Consider the following 19,878-nt stretch of genomic DNA (forward strand, 5'->3'; position numbering starts at 1 on the left):
TGCGTTCTTCTGTAGGTTCCTACTTCTGGTTCTTCATTTTGGGGCTTATAGTCTTTTTACTCCACATTATTTATGGAATTATAAGAAGGTGATGCATCTCTATGTCCCCCTTTGGCATTGATATTGACAGCTGGCGAGGCCCTTTGAGAAGTCTGGCTTTGATGGAATTATTCTACCTTCATATAATGTATCTAATTTGTCCACAGTATCATATGTTATCTTTATAGATATTCCATAATCTACCATGATACATCTTCCAGACATTGTGGATCATAGTCAAATTCTTCAACCATTACCATATTCACCTTTTATGGCGCCCGTGAACTTCTGCTGAGCATTTTTCATGTTTCCTTACTTAATGTTTTTGGAATCTCCAAATCACCTGATCTTTCTATATTTTATCTTACTTAAGGTTCACCGAGATCTTTTCCCAGTGTTTTCCATCACACTTTACTATTAGGTTACACAAATTATGAAAATGAATACCGTATATAAAAAAAATAAAAAAAAAATAAAACCTAAAACAAGACAAAACAGAAAAAAACAAGCAAAAAAAAATTCATAAATAAATAACTAAAATACAAATAAGGATATATTGTTTGCAGTGATACATAGTTTGCAGTATCTTCTCTATTTTAAAGGGGTATTCCTGGCAAAAACATAGGGGATAGGATAGGGGATAAGATGTCTGATGGTGGAGGGCCTGCTGCTGGGCCCCCCGGCGATCTCCCTGCAGCACCCGCATTCTATGCGGGAACTGCGTCTCTAGTTTCGGAAACCTCCGGGTTTCTGGGACTGGGGACGTGACGTCACGTCCCCTCCATTCATATCTATGGGAGGGGGCGTGACGGCCTCCCATAGACATGAATGGAGGGGGCGTAGCGTGACATCACATCCCCAGTCCCGGAAACCCAAACTCCAAATTCAGCACAAAGGGCTACAAGTGGTGCATGAAAACTATTCTATTTTGGAACAGGGAGAGGAAAGAGACTGTAAACAACTACTGGAACTATATTTTAGGGACAGAAACGACGTTGTGCAATGTTAGAATGAACTGACAAATCAGAGGCCCGATTCAAATTTTGGTTATGGACTTAACATGGTTTCAAGTTAAAATTGTCCATAAAAGACCATTGTATGTTGAAACTATTGTATGTTGAGGCCATTGTAAGTTGAGGGATCACTGTACCTGTATTATTAAAGTGCGTACACTGATTTGCTGTCTACAGAGTAGCACCTCCCTACAGTATAGTGCAGTATTGTACTACTCTTTACTGGTGCCAGGACTAGCTGCTCCATGGGACTCCAATTTGTATCTCCGTTATGTACTATTTGCGCTTGACAGGACCCTGAAGACCCTGCCCTCTATATAAAGTAACAAGAAGCCTCCAAGGAGGTGGGGGACATCAAGAGGCGCTGGACACACTCGGAGGGTAAAATCCACTTTAATCACCCATCATGCAACGCGTTTCACAGATTATCGGGCATTGCCCGATAATCTGTGAAACGCGTTGCATGATGGGTGATTAAAGTGGATTTTACCCTCCGAGTGTGTCCAGCGCCTCTTGATGTCCACCACCTCCTTGGAGGCTCCTTGTTTCTTTGTGCATTTGTTCGAAGGTGGACCGGCTGCCGGCATACTTACACACAAGCCCTTTTCCATTGTTACACTTGGCGAGTGTAACATTCTGGGTGAGCATTGTAATTACCTCTGTTCACCCTTGTTTTTAGTGGTAATGCGCTAGGTAGCGCCCTCTCTATTCCCTTGCTGTTTTTTGATATTTGCCTCTATATAAAGTGACTTATAACTTCTTGCCATTATTCCTGTAAGGACTTGCCTTTTCTGTATAAGTTATCTTGTCATTTTCCTTTATTAGTCTTTTTTTTCCCCCTGTTTTCGGATGACATTTTGTGAGCCTTAGAACCAATGACTAGTTTTCCATAGAGTTATGGTCTCAAGGTACAATGGTTTTAACATACAATGGTCGTCCTGGAACCGATTAATATTGTAACCTGAGGGGGCACTGTACACAGGTCTATGTAGATTTGTGTCCATTCTTGGGTTCTTCTTACTATGCAATGGTTCGGGCACTTTGAGGCCAACGTTCTAAGGTAGTAAAATAGACAATTAAAAAGGAAGACATTTTCTCCAAAGCCAGGCGCTTCTCCCAATAAAAAGTTGTCTTTATTCCGTCAGGAAAGACATAAAAAGTTGGTATAAAAAGCACTTTCAGCGCGTTTCTAGCTCGGACTGAGCTCTTTATCAAGACGTGCATCAACGTTCTAAGGTAGGCCTCAGAAACCATTATTACAGGTTGATATTACTCATTTATGTCCATACTACCAGCTTTCCATGACTTTACTATCTACCTTTAGACTTCTAGCATTCAGAAGAAACCTTTTCCTTTAGAAGGTTTAGTGAGTCCTCGTCTGTATCTGTGGAATTCAGCTCAGCCTCTGGACATTGTCTATGATTCATGGGCTCCCCTGATAATGAAATCATTTGGAAACAATTCTTACATATTTGTTATGTCAACTATAGGCCAATATATCAAAGTCATTTGAAGGTCGTAAACCCCTCGAACAATTAAACAGATCTTTCGTTGATAAGACCGGTCATAATATGGCCACAGAAGATTAGTCACCAGACCTGATGACAGATACGAAACAGTTTGATATAAAGCTTTTACTAGAAGCTTCCTTCACTTATCTCATAGAGATTGAAACAGAATTATTTTATTTGCACTAATTTAGATATCTTTATTCCCTAATGGCTAATGGTAAGTGTGTGAGGTTTTTGACATCCTGTATCCCTTGTCTGAGTCTAAACACTGTCCCTTCCTGAGACTACCCTGAACCCCCATCCAAGCAAAGGAGAAGATTGGTGTACCCTCAAACCATGCAATGTAATGCATGGTCTATACAGAGCAATGTGCAGCAGTCGAACAACCTAATTTGCTGTCTACAGATGATTAACTCTGGCTTGGATAATAATCCCCAATCATGTTCCAAGGCTCTAGAGCAGGGCATTGGGGGGCCATGAAACAACCTGATCTGCTTTCTACAGATGGTTAACTTTGACTTGAGTAATAATTGGAAATCATGTTCCATGGTCTCAAAATAGGTCAGGCAGGACAATGTGTGACCGTGAAAGAACCTTAACTGCTTTCTACAGATGGTCAACTTTGGCTTGGCTAATAATCCCCAGTCATGTTCCAAGGCTCCTAAAAGGGGTCAAGTATTGACTTTCATGGATGCTTTTTGGGTAATCAGTTCATAAATTTCACAGAAAACTTGTAATACAATATTTCCCCTGTGGGGGCACTGCAGGGAAATTGAGCACGAGCTGACCGGTATCTCTACACTAGAGGTCTTCGTCCAGTCCTCAAGGCCTACTTACAGTCCAGGATTTAAATTTTTCCCTGATCTATTCCAATGAACTAACTAAAATAAAACCCCAAATATTGGTGGGATTTAACCCCTTAAGGACCAAGCACGTATGAGTACGTCCATGCGCCCTGGGTCTTAAGGACCAGGCACGTACTCATACGTCCGTGGGAACTTCGCGGGTTGCGAAACTGGATGCCGGCTGAAATCGTTCAGCAGGCGTCTGAGGCAAACGCCGAGGGGGGACCCGGGACCCCCACATGTCGGCGATCGCCGCAGATTGTCCGCAAAATCGTGCGGGCGATCTGCGGTGATTCCGGTCATTCGGGTCAGTGGTGACCCGATGACCCGGAACTAGATGGTGATCGGCGGTGTACAATACACCGCCAATCACCTGCCGTTGCTGGGGAGAGGTGACAATACTGTCACCTCTCCAGCAACGCTACTATTGGCTGAAGATCGTCTGGCCAATAGTAGCGCGGCAGAGGAGGGGTTAATGGTCCCTTCCCGCTGCTGCACCCGCTCTCTGTGTTCAGTCAGCGGGTGCAGCAGTGAGGAGAAGACCGTGGATCCCCCCTCTAAGCTCCGGAGCCCCCTCACCAGCCTTAGACTAGGGACAGCGGATTGCAGGGACAGGTAGGATAAAGTTAAAAAAGTTTAAAAAAAGTTTTAAAAAAAAAAGTCCCCCCCGACTCCCTAATAGGTCCCCAAGGGTCCAATTAGGGTCTAACCCCTGACCCCGGGTCCTATTAGGGGTTCAGGGAGCTGCCTGCGCCATCTGTTTTTTTTTTTGGCCGCAGCTTTTTTTTTTCTTTTAATAAAAAAAAATCCCTCCCCCTGACCCCCTAATAGGTCCCCCAGGGTCCTATTAGGGTCTGATCCCTTACCCCGGGTCCTATTAGGGGTTCAGGGAGCTGCGTGCGCCACCCATTTTTTTTTGGGCCCGCAGCTTTTTCAATTACTGTTGTACACTTTTTACAAGCACTACATACTTCCCTGCCCCCCCCCGCCCCCGCCATCGTAGAAAAAAGGCAATGGCCCGACGGGCATTTTTGGCAGCGGAGGCTTACGCTTTTTTAGCCTCCGACTCCGAATCTGCCAGTGAGGACGAGGAAGATCCTACATTTTTGTGTTCTTCCTCGTCCTCCTCCTCATCTAGTAATGATGATGAGTCCCCTGTACGGTGGCGGAGACGCCGCCAGGCGAGGCCACGCACCCCCCATGAGAGTGACCCAGTGATAGGAGTCCGGCCCCCCAGACAAGTGCATCGGAGCCCCCCAGAGGGTTATCAGCCACGGATTCCTGAGTTTGTTGGCGACTCAGGAATCCAGATTGACTATGCTGGCTTCACTAATCTGGACTTTTTAAAGTTTTTTTTCAGTGACAGCCTGGTCAATCACATGGTGGAGCAAACGAACTTGTATGCCCAGCAGTTCATTGCCCACCACCCCGATTCGCTTTTGGCCAGGCCCAATGAATGGCGCGCCATTGATGCAGCAGAAATTAGGACATTTTGGGGCTCGTCATTACTGGAGCGGGGACGTTCTCTATCAGACCCCGCTTTACAGTATGGCGATGACACAGAGGCGGTTCGAGGCCATTCAGAAATGCCTGCATTATGCAGACAATGCGGCATGTCTGCCCCGAGGTGATCCCGCCCATGACCGGCTTTACAAAGTGAGGCAGGTCATCGATCACTTTGGGGCCAAATTTTTGGAGGCCTATGTACCGCTCAGGGACCTCTCGGTAGATGAGTCTCTCATCAGTTTTAAGGGGAGACTCATCTTCCGCCAGTATATTCGCTCGAAGCGGGCGCGGTATGGCGTGAAGCTCTATAAACTTTGCGAGAGTACCTCCGGGTACACTTGCAAGTTTAGAGTGTATGAGGGACGAGATTCCCGTATTGAACCCCCAGAATGTCCCCCTACTCTGGGTGTTAGCGGTAAACTGGTTTGGGACCTTGTGTACCCATTGCTGGATAAGGGTTTCCACATATATGTGGATAACTTTTATACCAGCATCCCTCTGTTCAAATCCCTTTCCGCCAGATCCACGTCTGCTTGTGAGACCGTGCGGAAGAACCAGAGAGGCCTCCTTCTAAATTTGGTCCAGACACCTATCCCCAAGGGTAAGTCCCGTGCCCTCACCCATGATAACCTGTTGTTGGTGAAGTATAAGGAAAAGAGGGATGTCCTTATGCTCACCACTATTCATGGGAATGGCAGCACCCCTGTCCCTGTGCGAGGTACCGGTCCTCAATCCCGATTGTATTCTGGACTACAATCGGTATATGGGGGGAGTTGATCTCTCAGATCAAGTCCTTAAGCCACATAACGCCATGCGGAAAACACGGGCATGGTACAAAAAAGTTGCAGTCTACTTGGTACAGGTTGCCATGTACAACACTTTTGTACTATCCCAGTACGCTGGCAGCACAGGGACATTCCTCCAGTACCAAGAAGAAGTCCTAAGGTTCCTGATCTTTGGCGACCGGAAAAGATCACGCTGGACTTCCCAAGGGTCTGGAGTTATAGGCGCCAGGATCGTCCCAGGCCAGCACTTTCCAGGTGTGATCCCCCACAGTGGAAAGAAGGGACGAACCCAGAAAAGATGCAGAGTGTGTAGCAGGAGGGGGATACGGAAGGACGCCACGTATCAGTGCGACACTTGCCCAGATAATCCGGGCCTCTGCATAGGCTGCTTCAGGGAGTATCACACTTCCATGGAGCCCTACATTTTCCCTTTTCAGTTTATTTTTCCATAATTTGACCAATGTACCAAGTCCAGAGTACATTCCAAATTGTTAACCTCCTAAAACCACTAAATTGCCCAAAAAAAACTGAATAAAAAAAAAAATTAAAAAAATACCTGATAAGACCTCTGGGGGTGTTTTTTCAAAAATGGGTCATAGGTCACTGAGTCACTATCATCGGGGACTTTTTTTATTTTACCTCAAATGCGCAGCGCTCTCTCTCCACCTGAGCGGGTGCGCATTTGAGGCAACAGGTTAGGGACGGCCACACACATCACATTCCCAGAATGATGACTCAGAGCATAGGGTTTGGGGTGGGCATATTTTTTTTAGTTTTGGCTATGCTCTGGGTCATCATTCTGGGAATATATACTTTTTTATTATCATTTTCTGTACCCCATTTTACGGGCCTCTGTACCCAACCTGTATACCCCAGTTATGGCCCGTTGTCCCCCATAGTGTTCCCCTATTTTAGGGCTCAGTGCTCCCCCCATTAACGCTCCTTGAGGGGGGGTCCCACATCCTCTGCTATGAAAAGCTCAAGGCCCCTGACTGACCTCATGCCTATACCAAGACCTGGCGTGCACCAGCAGAGCCAAAATCATCCAAAAATCAGGTATGTCCTTACTCCAAAGAAATGTATTTACAAATTGTGGGGTGTCTTTTCTGCTATTAACCCTTGTAAAAATGTAAAACATTTTTTACATATGCAAAAGTCGTGAAACCCCTGTGGGGTATTAAGGCTTATGTTACCGCTTGTTACGTTCCTCAAGAGGTCTAGTTTCCAAAATGGTATGCCATGTGTTTTTTTTTTTTTTGCTGTCCTAGCACCTTAGGGGCTTCCTAAATGTGACATGCCCCCCCCCATTTCAGCAAAATTTGCAAATGTGACTCCTTCTCTTCTGAGCATTGTAGCGCTCCCGTAGTGCATTTGACGTCCACTTATGGGGTACTTCCATACTCAGAAGAGATGGGGTTACAAATTTTGGGGGGTATTTTCTGCTATTAACACTTGCAAAAGTGTGAAATTTGGGGGGAAACACACATTTTAGTGATTTTTTTTTTTACATATGCAAAAGTGGTGAAACCCCTGTGGGGTATTAAGGCTCACTTTATTCCTTGTTATGTTCCTCAAGGGTGCCTGTAGTGCACTTCTGGTCAACTTATGGGGTACCTCCATACTCAGAAGAGATGGGGTTACAAATTTTGGGGGGTATTTTCTGCTATTAACCCTTGCAAAAATGTGAAATTTGGGGGTAAACACACATTTTAGTGAAAAAAAAAACCTGAACTGGTCCCTGAAAAATAGTGAGTTTGAAAATTTTGTGAAAAATTGGAAAATTGCTGCTGAACTTTGAAGCCCTCTGGTGTCTTCCAAAAGTAAAAACTTATAAATTTTATGATAAAGTAGACATATTGGAAATGTGAATACAATTTGGAATATCCATTTTCCTTACAAGCAGAGAGCTTCAAAGTTAGAAAAATGTAACATTTTCAAATTTTTCATCAAATTTTGGGATTTTTCACCAAGAAAGGATGTAAGTTACCACAAAAATTTACCACCATGTTAAAGTAGAATATGTCACAAAAAAACTATCTCGGAATCAGAAGGATAACTAAAAGCATTCCAGAGTTATTAAGGTTTGAAGTGACAGTGGTCAGATGTTCAAAAAACGCTCTGGTCCTAAGGTGTAAAATGGCCTGGTCCTTAAGGGGTTAAAGAGGTACTCCACCCCTAGACGCAGGGGGTTAGATACTGGGCCTGGTCGTCCCCCCCGTGATCTCCCGGCTGGCACTGTGGCGTTCTGAAAACGGAAGCTTGGAGCTTATGTGTTTGTGACGACTAGTGTTGGGCACGAATATTCGCATTTTTCATTTTATATTGCGAATATCCCAACTTCGCGAATATTGCAAATATATTAGCTATATATTCAAAATGATAAATATTCCTTTTTTTTTCACAGAACATATCACAGTGATCATCATCCCTCCCTGCTTCCAGCTTGTGGTCTAAAGAATGCTCCTATACTATTTACTGTGTAAGACTGTGGAGTGCGAATATTTTGCATATGCGCATATTCCTTCTTTTAGCTTGTGGGCCAATGAGAATGATGCAAATACACTTGTCAGAGGTTATCAACAAGTGTATCATTATGGAATATTTGTTATCTTTATAGATATTCCATAATCTACCATGATACATCTTCCAGACATTGTGGATCATAGTCAAATTCTTCAACCATTACCATATTCACCTTTTATGGCGCCCGTGAACTTCTGCTGAGCATTTTTCATGTTTCCTTACTTAATGTTTTTGGAATCTCCAAATCACCTGATCTTTCTATATTTTATCTTACTTAAAGGGGTATTCCAGGCAAAACCTGTTTTTATATATATCAACTGGCTCCGGAAAGTTAAACAGATTTGTAAATTACTTCAATTAAAAAATCTTAATCCTTCCAATAGTTATTAGCTTCTGAAGTTTTCTGTCTAACTGCTCAATGATGATGTCACGTCCCGGGAGCTGTGCATGATGGGAGAATATCCCCATAGGAACTGCATAGCTCCCGGGACGTGAGTCATCAGAGAGCAGTTAGACAGAAAACAACAACTCAACTTCAGAAGCTAATAACTATTGGAAGGATTAAGATTTTTTAATCGAAGTAATTTACAAATCTGTTTAACTTTCCGGAGCCAGTTGATATATATAAAAAAGTTTTGGCCTGGAATACCCCTTTAAGGTTCACCGAGATCTTTTCCCAGTGTTTTCCATCACACTTTACTATTAGGTTACACAAATTATGAAAATTTATAACGTATATAAAAATAAAATAAAATAAAAATAAATAAATAATAAATAAATAAAGCAAGGCAAAAAAATAAAAAAATAACCCAAATACAAATAAGGATATATTGTTTGCATTGATACATAGTTTGCAGTATCTTCTCTATTTTAAAGGGGTATTCCGGGCAAAAACATTTTATCCCCTATCCAAAGGATAGAAGATAAGATGTCTGATCGCAGGGGGCCCGCTGCTTGAACCCCCCGCGATCTCCCTGCAGCACCCGCATTCTATGCGGGGACTGCGTCTCTAGTTTCAGAAACCTCCAGGTTTCCGGGACTGGGGACGTGACGTCACGCCACCTCCATTCATATCTATGGGTGGGGGCCAATATGGCCAATGCCGCTCATCACTAATGACAACTAGTACACAGCCTTCAAGCCATAGAAATGAATAGAGGGGCAGCGATGGCTGTGGTCGCCCGTCATCTGGTACGGAGCAGAGTTCGCTCCTTGCGCCGGATGACTGGGGTGCCTCATCGGAGATCACGGGGGCCTCCCGGAAGCCGGACCCTGGGGATAAGATATTTAGTGATGAAATACCCCTTTAAGGACTGGGTTGGGACAACTGGTCTATAAGATTCCAAATTTTGTTGCACTTGTCTCCAGGAGAAACATGTAAAGGTAAATTTGTTTACCAACAAAACGCTGGGCACCCTATACCAAAACAACAAAAAATGTTTGTGTACCTACTGACTTCCTATCAATAGTTAATGTTAACCCATTGTCCTCATATCCTTATCTGCCCAGCTCTCCTGCACTATAAAGAGCTGGGTTATAATTTTATTTAATGATTTAGAAGAGAGAAAAAAAAAAAAGAAATCTGCGGCATTGTAATGTGGATGCATCAGCGCCGTACGGAATAATCATCAGGCGAAGGAGCTTTTAGACAGGAGTCGGCGCGGGCACAAGGGGCTCCGCACACAAAGTGTTTGCCTCCTCTTTGCAGCTCGCAGCGTTCGCCTCCTGGTCCTCACACTCCCTGCTTTACCTCATCTGGTCTCTGGCTCCTTCCAAGGCGTGCGCACTGCGAAATTAGGTTCACTCCTGTTATTAACTACTGTCTGGTCTTGCAGTCTCCTGGACTCCTGCTGTTGTTTGTTCTGGCTTGCCAAAGTCCTCGCTAATTTGTAGCTGATGGTTCATGAAAGCTTCCTGATGAGATTCTTACTGTCACTTGCCACTTTATCATTTGCTTCCAAGAATTTTCTTTATTTATTTTTTTTTATTGAAAAGAAATTCAACCCTCAGCAAAGTCTTAGGTGGAGAGAAAAAAAATAAGAAAGTAAAAAAAAAAAAAAATAATAATAATTTATTGCAAAAATAAAAAAATAAAATAAATGTATTGCATTTGTTGGAAGTACATATATCCCTACGCCCCGGCACTGAATGGGAATGACAGTCTCTGGACGTGATCAGCTGTTTTCTTCTTCGGCCCAGAAAAATCTATATTCCCAGTATTAATTCCCCAGATAGTCACGGAGAGTGATTTTCATAATGTAGTCTTAGTCATGCAAATGGTGATCTGATCTTTTTTATAATAAGTTGCATTGATACCGGGGCATTGCTGGGAAGCCGGAGCAGGAGGAGATGGCTGGCTGTTAAAGTGGTAGCCACAAATTTGTGTTGGAAATGTATTTCTCAATGCCCTAGATCAGTGATCTCCAAGGTGTTGACCTCTGGGTGTTGCAAAACTATAACTTCCAGCCTGCCCGGACAGCCAACGGCCGTTAAACATTGGCTTTCATGAACGCTACATTTTTTTCAGTGTAAAATTTGTAAAATTTCTGCTGCTGAAAATCTGCAGCAGATTATGTGTGTGTGAATGTTCCCTTATATTGGATAAGTAATCATGTTGAAAACTATAAATATTTACATGATTTTACAAAATTTCATAGATGCTCCAAAATCAAGGTCCATGCAGTTTCTATAGAACTCTAGTCTGAGAATCCTGTACAGAACTTCTCTTTTCTTTGGATGTTTGAGCATGTCCATTGTTTCCTCAATCCCCAAATGGGATGGAAATATGTTGCTGGATGGTTCAATGTCTGTAATAGGCCTACCTGGTCTTTATGGTGAATCCTTTGTGTTGCTGTGGTGTAGCATAAAACCACTCCAAGATGTGCAGTCTAAGATAGGGGTGTGAATCGCCAAGAATTTGCCGATTCGATTCGAATCGCGATACCAGTGTGGCGATTCGATATATCCCGATATATCGCGATACCGTCTAGGTGACGATACATCGCGATATATCCCGATACATCGCCCACCTGGGAGCATTCACAGATCCCAATAGACTCTGCTGTCAGCTTTGACAGCGGCGATCTAGTACTCCGGTGCGCACTTTTCTCATGTTATCCCGTCCGGGCTGCAAAATAAAATAAAACGCACTTTATCTTACCTGCAAACGAGCCCCCGGAGCTCCGGTACAGGTGTTCGGTCCCCGGGCTGTATTCTTCTTACTTCCTGTTAGTCCGGCACGTCACATGGAGCTTCAGCCTATCACCAGCGGAGGCGGGACATCGCTGCAGCTGGTGATAGGCTGAAGCTCCATGTGACGTGCCGGACTAACAGGAAGTAAGAAGAATACAGACCGGGGACCGAACACCTGTACCGGAGCTCCGGGGGCTCGTTGGCAGGTAAGATAAAGTGCGTTTTATTTTGCAGCCTGGATAGGATAAAATGAGAAAAGTGCGCACCGGATACTCCTTTAATAGCCAGCCGCGGCGATTGCCGCATGCTGGCTATTAGCGGCGGCCCCCGGCTACTGAAATCAGCCGGGGGTCGCATAGTACGGAGTGGGCACGAGTCGGAGCCCGCTCCATAGCCGTGTCAGATCCGGCCTGCCCGGCTCCACAAATGTGGAACTTTTATCTCCTGATGCCCAAGACATGACATGCTGTTCCGGGCGTCCGCAGATAAAAATTCCACATCCCTAAAAGAATCGATTCAAAAATATTTTGAATCGATTCTGTATCGGCAAATGAAAAATCGCGATTATCGCGAGAATCGATTTTTTCTTACATCCCTAGTCTAAGAAGCTTCTGGTTCTTCACCTTTAAAGGGGTACTCCACCACTATGTGACAACATGTCTGATCCCGGGGGTCTGGCTGATGGGGATCCCCGCGATCTCCGCAGTGCTCCCCAATCATCCAGTGCACGGAGCGAAGTCTCACCCCCCTCCATTCATGTCTTTGGGAGGAGGCGTGATGGATGTGTACTAGCTATCACACAACCTCCCATAGACATGATTGGAGTGGGCGTTGCGTGACGTCATGATCACAGAAGCCGCAGGTAACCATAGTGATGAGTTTTGGACTTCTGCAGCAGAACGCTCATACGTCGCTCGCTACTCTTAGTGTTGTCGCTGTTTTCAGGTGCTGTCATGGACATAGTGTGTTACTGGAGGTGTAGTTGTTTAGGCAGCAAAAAGCCCACTACATATAACACATACCTCTCCTTAGGAACAGTGTGGTGCCATGCATAGGCATCCGAATGCTATACAACTGACCTCTGACCTCTTAGCCACCATCACATAAAATTAAGGGTACAAGATACACAACTGCCAAAAAGAAGCTGGCAGAATCCACATACATCTGTCACAAGCACTTAGCTCTGATAGCCTCTTAGCATTCCTGAGCAGCTTCTGCACAAAAAAAGGAACATACTCCAATAGTTCAGGCATCAGACACACAGATGTTATCAAGGCATTTAAAGGTACAGCGCAATTTCCATAAATAAATTGGAAGATTGACTTTCTGGCATTCTTCACATTTCTGCAAATAATGTAACATCAGTAAATTTCAGCATTACACATCTCACATCCAAAGGATAGAGGATAAATGTCTGATCGTTGGGGGTTCGCCTGCTGGACCCCCCCCCCCCCAGTGGTCTCCTGTACAAGGCTGCAGCTCTCACCTCAGCATGCAGGGTCCGCTGCTTCTCCACAGCGCACTCCAGCCCCCACCCTCGGCAATGCACTCTTGATGAACATAAGTGATGGCCCGGTCAGCCAATCATTGGCCGAGACGGGGTCCTGCCTTATCTGGTGATTGGCTGAGGGGTCCGTCACTTCTGTGCAACACCAGTGCATCTCTGAAACTGGGGGCTGGAGCACACTGGGGAGAAGCGGTGGATCCTGCATACTGTGGTGAGAGTCGTGGCCTCGTACAGTAGATTGTGATTGGTCTCAGCCAACAGACCTACAGCCAACAGACAGCAAAGGATAGGGGACACATTTGTATAAACTGTATAACCCCTTTAACTTCCTTGTCTTCTGTTCTGACACTGCCAGCACTGCCTTGCTAATCTTTACTTGCTAGTTACCATCTCAAGAAGCAGGAAATGTCAAATTAGCCAAACATTGGCCAAAGTGGAGACCCACCTTATCCATTCATTGTCTGAGCGAGCATGTCCTGTGTCGAAAGTGGACCAGAAAATGGAGATCAGCGGGGAACTAAGGTTTACTATCTAAAGCAGTGATCTTCAAGATGTGGATCTTCAGATGTTACAAAACGACAACGTCTAGGATGCCTGGACAGCCGTTGGCTGTCCGAGCATGCTGGGCGTCGATGTTTTGCAACATCTAGAGGTACACAGTTTGGAGACCATTGAGCTATAGAATTTAGATTCTCAGAACTCCACCATCTTTAAAGGCCAGCGAGGGTTAAAGAAAGCATTACTCAACTGTTCCATTCCTTTGCACTGCTGTTTCAACATTGTCCGGGTGCCCTGCCCCCAAATCTCTACTTCCTGTTTCCCATCTCAACAGAGAGGAAATGACCGCTTAGCCAAACACTGGCCACAGTATTGACTCGCCTCGGCCTGTGTTCAGCTGAATGGGCATGTCCTGTGCCAAGAGGAGATCAGAAAGTGGAGATCATCAGATTTTGCTATCTATAGAATTTACTATCAGAATTTTAAAGGGGTACTCCGTTCCTAGACATCTTATCCCCTGCCCAAAGGATAGGGGATAAGATGTGTGATTGTGGGGGGTCCCGCCGCTGGGCGGCACCCTAGACATCCAGTGCACGTAGCGAACTTCGCTCTGTGCCGGATGACTGGCGATGCGGGGCAGAGGCTTGTGACATCACGGTCACGCCCCTCAATGCAAGTCTATGAGAGGGGGCGTGATGTCTGTCATGCCCCCTTCCATAGACTTGCATTGAGAGGGTGTGGCCGTGATGTCACGCACCTCTGGCGCTGAACCCGACGCTCTAAACCAATGCCGGTGCAGCACGGAGATCACAGGGGTCCGCAGAAGCAAGACCCCCGCGATCAGACATCTTATCCCCTATCCTTTGGGCAGGGGATAAGATGTCTAGGAGCGGAGTACCCCTTTAATATCTACGGAATTTACAATCAGAATTTTACTCTCTATATAATTTGCTTTCAGAATTTTACTGCCTATCGAATTTACAGTCTGAATTTTACCCTCTATAGAATTTAGTCTTAGAATTATAACACCTATAAATTTTTTTTACAATATTTTTACCATCTATAGAATTTACTCTTAGAATTATACCATCTATAAAATTTCCTACGAAATTTTTACTATCTTTAGAATTTGCTATCAGAATTTAGTCTTAGAATTATAATGCCTATAATTTTTTTACAATATTTTTACTATCTACAGAATTTAGTATTAGAATTATTACATCTATAAAATTTACTATAGAATTTTTACCATCTTCGCAATTTGCTTTCCGAATTTTACCATCTATAGAATTTAGTATCAGAATTATTCCCTCTATGGAATTTACTATTAGAATTTTACTATCTATAAAGCTACAATCATAATTTTACCATCTATAGAATTAACTTTTAAAATTATACAGCTATAAAATTTACTAGTATATTTTACCATCTGTGGGATTTACTATTAGATTTCTACCATGTATAGAATTTGCTAACAGAATTTTACTATCTTAGTTACTCTGTAGCTTAAAATCTGATCTCCAACATCTTTCAAGTTATATTCTGAAATTATTCAGCCCAGAAATTCGTATCTTCTCCTAAATGGGCACTGTCAGAAACAAAAACTTTTTATATATTGTACATTTTGGCAAAACATTTCTTTTGCCAAATGTTTCTAATATACTTAATACAAAAAATGTATCTCCTTTTTATAGAAATCATGGCTTATAAAAAAAGACCACTAGGGGTCCCTATACATTCCAGAACATAATCCTGTCTGGCTGCAGCATCATCTTTGTCTCAGCTGAAGCGCAGGCAGTGACAAAGTCCAGGAAGTGAGGACGGGACTAGCACTCCTCTGTGCTCACTCCTGTCCTATCTATCAGACTGCAAAATAAAAACAGAGAGGAGTGGGTTACAGAGCAGCCTGCAGTGATCGGATGTAGAGACCCAGCAAAGCACAGCAGACTCAGGGAGGAAGTGAATGCATGGTGAGTGAGGGTGGCCTCAGTGCTTGCCTCGCACACAACCCTATCTGAGCAGAGGATGTCAGAATGAGTGAGCAGCAGAACAGAGGGATTTGTCAGCCAAATACAGAAGCTAGACTCAAAAAAAAAAAAAAAAACGTCATTAATCTGCATGGCCTAGTGAGTAACATATAGAAGCATTTTTTTTTTCCTGTGAGATGAGAGGTAAGCTTTAAAGGGGTATTCCATGTATTTTTTTTTTTTATTTGACTATGCTACAATGGCTGTAAAGTTAGTGTAGTTCATAATATAGTGTCTGTACCTGTGTGTGACGGTTTTCTCACAATTCTTCCGTGATTTTCACCCCACTATTTATTTTTAGCAGCATACAAAATGACTGTTGTCTCGGATTTTTCCCAGCTTGCAATGTGGCCGAGACCTGACATCACTAGTCTGCTGATGACAGGGAGCCTGTCTGCTTCAATAGGTGGAGGGATTAATCTGCAACTAATGCAACAGCTATAGGCACCCTGATTGAAAACCACAGGTCTTTTGTTTCAATGGGTGGGGTGGCTGATGTGTGGGAGGGAGGAAGATGGAAATGTGGGATTTGTAGTCAAAAAAACATAAGTCAAACAGGAAATACAAGTTCACAAAAAGCTAGCCACAGTGTTATGGTAATCTCACAACATAGCCATTTAGCCCCAAGACAAGCGCAGATACTTCATAAGCATGTCCATTACTGTCTGCCAGGTACATACTAAAATCACCTTATGGTGGATAACCCCTTTAAGCAGGGCCGGTTCTGCCTATAGGCAAAATAGGCAGCTGCCTAGAGCGCCTTATTGATGGGGGCCCTGCTCTGTCAGCTTCAATAAAGTAAGCCAGCATCGGAAGCACCCGCCCATCAAGTAAAACCCCACCCGTTACCCCAACCCGTTCTATAATAATCAAAAATTTTCAGCCTGCTGGAGGAGCACAGTGCCACTTCGGAGGCAGATAGGGGCAATTTCTAAGGTCAGGTCTGTCCAACATCGCGCGCGCCTCTATACATCGGGAGGAGCTTTCGCCTAGGGTGGCAAAAATCCTTGCACCAGGCCTGGCTTTAAGGGTCCCGACCCCTAGGTGACAGAGACAAAGGTGATCAGAAGCTTTTGCATGTAAACGGTATGGAAATCTGTTGTGTGTTTTAGACCTAACCGGTATAGCAGATGAACCAATTTCCAGGAAATTTGTGAAGATACAGCAATTCACACAACCTCATTTTATGGAAAAAAAAAATGTTCTTGTACAAAGAATATTGTAACAACATGGGACGTAATTGAGAAAATCTTCCATCTCACTTATGGGAAAGTGCACTTCATAATGCTAATTGAGAGAAAATAATTATGCATTGTGTTCGATGTCTCAATCTTGTATTTGTAAATGAAATTGCAGCCTGACACTTAATCTTTACTGCTCGCTTCTTTTCTCTTAACTCTGACTTATTAATGCCTTTTCAGGCTCTAATGTTTTTTAAGTATGTGGAAATGACACTTGCAATAATTTTACATATATTCTCCTCGAGCGGATTGCTGGCCTTTCATTTGGCTAATCTTGGAATGTGAGAAGTAAGAAGGTGGATTCATTTGTATTTTGCTGAGAGATAATCAAAACATATTAGATGGATTTACATCATAGGAATATCTCCATATAATGGCCATATTATTTCAAGACTCTCATATGGGTCAGACATTGACTTACAGGGTAGCTACCTATAGGTGGCACTAGAAAGACAGCGTTCTTTCTGGAGGAGAGCTCATTTGCATATTTTTCCCATGTAGCTTTGCCCATTAGACTTCATACACAGCTGAATTCTAAACCCATTTGAAAAGGATATATCTTTAGGATATATTCAAGTAGAAACAGAAGCCATGACACCAATGTGAAATTAGCCTTTATTGTGCATACCCTACTCAGAGGTGATCTGGCCATAAGACACAGGTAGGGTAACTTCCTAGGTCCTGGCTTCTCGGCCTTTTGGCTAAGATCAAGTGTTGTATCTGTTCTTATCAGTTTCATGCCGGTGCCCGAATGACGCCGGTTTTGGGGTGGTGGGGATGGGTGCTGCATGGAGGGGGCAGGGGTTCCGGGGCTCCGGGGCTGGTTCTGAGGAATCAGCTCGACGGCTGGTCTGATGTGACCTGTTTCTTCCGGGTCTCGCCATGAAGTTGGGGGGTGTAGAGCCGAGGTACTTCTGTGCCTCGGGGAGTGGTGACCTTGAGGTGCTGAAACTCACTGGGTGTTATAACTCACTGAGTGAAAGCACTGCACCATTACTCTTCACCTTTGGCACTCACCCTTGGTATCCCGGCCTTCTGGCTAGGATCCGGGAAATTTTTATAGATCCGGCTGTATATCTTATATGACCGGGCAGTATATCTGCACATATTTATTTTTAGTGTCTTGTCCCTGTGCCACTTTTATGTGTTGTTTTGTACACAGGATTGTCAGGATGCGGTAGCCCTTCTGGGTGTCCCTCCTGGCGGTCTAGGGGAGGTGTGTGTGGCCATTAGGTTCTTCACCTCCCTGGGCATCTTGTATTTGGTCAAGATGCTATCAGTATACGGCTCCTCGGCTGATACCTTGGTTAACGTCTAGGTTAAAGCCAGGTGCATTTTCGGCCCCTTAGTAGCTTTGGCGAAAAGGGGCATCAAACCTGGATCCTTGCAGGTGCCTTCTGGCCCGGAGGTGAAGGGTAGGTTTGTTGGGGGGCCTCTCTCCTGTTGGAGAAGGGTTGAGCGATAGACTGCATCCTTTGTGAACGTTTTTTTAGTGTGACATGATTGCACTTTTTCTTGCACGTTGGGTGATAGAGAGCACTTGCCTCGGCTCTTAAAAAAACCAAAAAAACTTCCTAGGTCCTGAAATGGGCCAGAACTCATTGGGGATGGGAAACCCACTAAGTGAAGGCACGTCCTACAGATCGGGGATTAATGTTAAAGTACCACTTCAATGTACTTCAAAAGTCCCTTATGCCCCCATACCCAGTACAATGTCCCCCAAGTACCCCTACTTAGTATAATGCCATCTTTAGTGCCCCCATACAATATAATGCAACTTTTAGTGACCCCCCTAGTATGGTATCAATAATACCGCCTTCTGCCATTCCACACAATATAATTTCACTTTTAGTGACCCCCCTAGTATAGTATCAATAATACCGCCTTCTGCCATTCCACACAATATAATGCCACTTTTAGTGACCCCGCACAGCTTAATCACCCTTGTGACCCTCACAAAGTATAAATATTGCCCCCTTATACAACCTAACACACTATAATGCCCGACCCTAATATTCTCCCCACTGTCTGTCTCACAGGATAATGTCCTTCAAACACAGTATACAGCTTCCTTACGTCCCCCCCCCTCCACTGTACCACATCAACTATATAATAATAATATTATAATATAATATAAAACTATCATTTATAATATATAATCAAATAAAACTGTAATAATGTATAAATCATGGCTGCCTCGAAGCCTGGAGGCCCATAGACTAACCAGTGGTTTTTACTCACCACTGAGTATGACCCACACGTTGTCTTGTCATGTCACATGGTGCAATGCTGCCGACATGGCAGGCAAGAATCACCCTGGCTAAAAGGCATGTGCAAAATTGGGCACCACAAAAATACAGGTAAGGGAGGGGAGCCGGAGTAGTTCCCGCTTTCACTTACTGGAGTGATGTACCCTGCACAAAGGCAGGTGTGTAGTATACTGTAGATAAAGAGCTTTTATTTCTGGATGAATCCTGGCTGGCTCCATTGCATGCTGTAATATACAGAGACTTTATAGGGGACACATTACCACAACGAATGCCTATGTCTCCTTGACACAGAACAGTAGGGACCCCGTGCCAATGAACAGGTGCAGTGTACACAGCTGCGCCATGTGGATGAAGCCGTAATCATAGCACAAACCATCAGGTGTGAGTGATTCTACATGGCAACCAGCGCTGGATCACTGTCAAAGCTTCGCTTCTCAAGTTATTTTGCTGCCCAGTGGTAACGTGCACTGAAAGACTAGCGGATGGTGATTTACCCCCCCCCCCAGGATTCCATATAGGAGAACTGATCTCAACCTGTCTTCTTACAAGTCTGTGCGCCTACTTGTATAGGTTGTATCTACTCATTGCTCTCTTAAGTTGCATGTGCTCAATGCCAGGAGGCTGTCAAAGCATCATATAAAAGCTGCCTTCACAGACTTAGGAAGAACAAGTCCTGATAGTAAAAAAATATATATATAAAGGCTTGTCCATAGTCCTGTTGGAGGAGAGGGGGGAAAAAAAGATTGCGCTATATAGTGCAGTTAATCCCAATTTTAGAGGTTGGACAGTTGTCCCAAATCGGAAAATTGCTCACCTATGGGTGTTGTGCAGGCAGGCACAACACTGGCAATCGCATGTAACAGGTTGCAGTATCGGGAGGATGACGGCCGTCGGTGTGCCAGCGGTGAAGATACAGGAGGC

General features: G+C 44.1%; 1 long non-coding RNA gene and 1 pseudogene across 1 annotated transcript in view; both read left to right on the forward strand.

The window, feature by feature from the left end:
- LOC130283296 (uncharacterized) overlaps positions 1-19,878 on the forward strand; it is a 128,380-nt gene that overhangs the window by 56,829 nt on the left and 51,673 nt on the right. The window lies entirely within an intron of this gene.
- LOC130283599 (U2 spliceosomal RNA) lies at positions 17,369-17,477 on the forward strand (annotated as a pseudogene).

This window comes from Hyla sarda, chromosome 7 (assembly GCF_029499605.1).
Source record: "Hyla sarda isolate aHylSar1 chromosome 7, aHylSar1.hap1, whole genome shotgun sequence".
In the NCBI taxonomy this organism is placed as follows: domain Eukaryota; kingdom Metazoa; phylum Chordata; class Amphibia; order Anura; family Hylidae; genus Hyla; species Hyla sarda.